Here is a 1,758-nt window from a genome sequence, read left to right as displayed (position 1 = left end):
ACGAATAAAGATGTTTCCGCCCGGTTTCGAACCGGGGACCTTTCGCGTGTGAGGCGAACGTGATAACCACTACACTACGGAAACCACGTCAGATGTCATTCCTGGCCATCGATTCGCACGGGGGCACATCATCTCATCGTTTTTGCCTCCAGGCATACATAAGGGAAGTCGGTGTCGTTATTATGATTTCGAATAATGCATCATAGTCAGTGGGTGTCACACATTTACTTTTTGATAATTTGTTCATTTCCGGTCGTGGGTACCTGTGCCTGACATGTTGTAGGCACTTTCCGTAGTGTAGTGGTCATCACGTTCGCCTAACAGCATCAAAGTTTTCTGCAGCTAAACTGGGTGAGTTTGTTGCAGCGGACTCCGGGGACGCCGGTGTTGAGCGCCGAGCTAAAGTCCACAAACGGCACCCCTGCACATGTCCCCGCTGAGTCCGGGTGTTGCAGGATCTAACGCAGTCCCCCATTGGCTGCGTCATCCGCTTACCTGGTCCAGCAGAAGAAGGTAAGTGGGCCTCCCTTGTTGGTCAAAGAAAACTTTTCACGTCTCACCCGAGTGGCTTCTTCGGATCTGCCTGCCTTTGAGGACGGAGAGTTATGGGTGGCCCATAAACACAGAGGGACTCGCATGCCTCCAGGTGTGAACGATTGTGAAGCTGCCAGCTGAGGGATGACTCAAGGCGTTAATGGCTCCAGGTATGAACGGTATGGCCGCGCTAGCCTGTGGCTGATATGACAAAACAGAGGTCCACACAGTCCTCGTTAGTATAGTGGACAGTATCTCCGCCTGTCACGCGGAAGACCGGGGTTTGATTCACCGACGGGGAGTTTTGACTTTTCTATCAGCTGCTGTGTGTTGGCCAAGAGAGACAAAAGCAAAACACCACTGTTTCCTTGTGCTCACTGAGTGAGTTTGTCGTAGGTATGTGATGTTCCTATTCAGCATCATCATTATGAACTAATAACAATGTTTCCGCCCGGTTTCGAACCGGGGACCTTTCGCGTGTGAGGCGAACGTGATAACCACTACACTACGGAAACCACGTCAAATGTCATTCCTGGCCATCGATTCACATGGGGGCGCATCGTCCCACCGTTTTTGCCTCCAGGCATACATAAGGGAAGTCGGTGTCGTTATTATGATTTCGAATAATGCATCGTAGTCAGTGGGTGTCACACATTTACTTTTTGATCATTTGTTCATTTCTGGTTGTGGGTACCTGTGCCTGATGCATTGTAGGCAGTTTCCGTAGTGTAGTGGTCATCACGTTCGCCTCACACGCGAAAGGTCCCCGGTTCGAAACCGGGCGGAAACACACTTGGTTGTTTATGTTTTCTCCGAGTAACAGCATCCAAGTATTCTGCGGCCTAAGCTGGGTGAGTTTGTTGCGGCGGACTCTGGGGACGCTGGTGTTGCGCGCCAAGCTGAAGTCCGCAAACAGCACCCCTGCACGTGTCCCCGCTGACTCCAAGTGTTTTGCAGGATGTAACGCAGTCCCCCGTTGGCTGCGTCATCCACTTACCTGCTCCAGCAGAAGAAGGTAAGTGGGCCTCCCTTGTTGGTCAAAGAAAACGTTTCACATCTCACCCGAGCGGCTTCTTTGGGTCTGCCTGTCTTTGAGGATGGACAGTCCCGGCAATTTGTCCTCAGCCCTCAAAACACACAGCCGGTGGTCCATAAACACGGAAGGACTCGCATGCCTCCAGGTGTGAACGGTTGTGAAGCTGCCAGCTGAGGGATGACTCAAGG

General features: G+C 51.9%; 4 non-coding genes across 4 annotated transcripts; 2 read left to right on the top strand and 2 right to left on the bottom strand.

The window, feature by feature from the left end:
* Positions 1-11: 11 nt before the first annotated feature.
* On the bottom strand, positions 12-84 carry trnav-cac (transfer RNA valine (anticodon CAC)). The gene has a single exon. It is a non-coding gene; the product is annotated as a tRNA-Val (tRNA).
* Positions 85-764: 680 nt separating this feature from the next.
* Positions 765-836, top strand: trnad-guc (transfer RNA aspartic acid (anticodon GUC)). The gene has a single exon. It is a non-coding gene; the product is annotated as a tRNA-Asp (tRNA).
* Positions 837-976: 140 nt separating this feature from the next.
* trnav-cac (transfer RNA valine (anticodon CAC)) lies at positions 977-1,049 on the bottom strand. The gene has a single exon. It is a non-coding gene; the product is annotated as a tRNA-Val (tRNA).
* A 202-nt stretch (positions 1,050-1,251) lies between these two features.
* Positions 1,252-1,324, top strand: trnav-cac (transfer RNA valine (anticodon CAC)). The gene has a single exon. It is a non-coding gene; the product is annotated as a tRNA-Val (tRNA).
* The last annotated feature ends 434 nt before the right edge of the window (positions 1,325-1,758 follow it).

Source organism: Stegastes partitus, unplaced genomic scaffold (assembly GCF_000690725.1).
Source record: "Stegastes partitus isolate 25-593 unplaced genomic scaffold, Stegastes_partitus-1.0.2 Scaffold4380, whole genome shotgun sequence".
Taxonomy (NCBI): Eukaryota; Metazoa; Chordata; class Actinopteri; family Pomacentridae; genus Stegastes; species Stegastes partitus.
The sequence above is the reverse complement of the archived record's forward strand: the minus strand, read 5'-3'. Positions and strand labels throughout refer to the sequence as shown.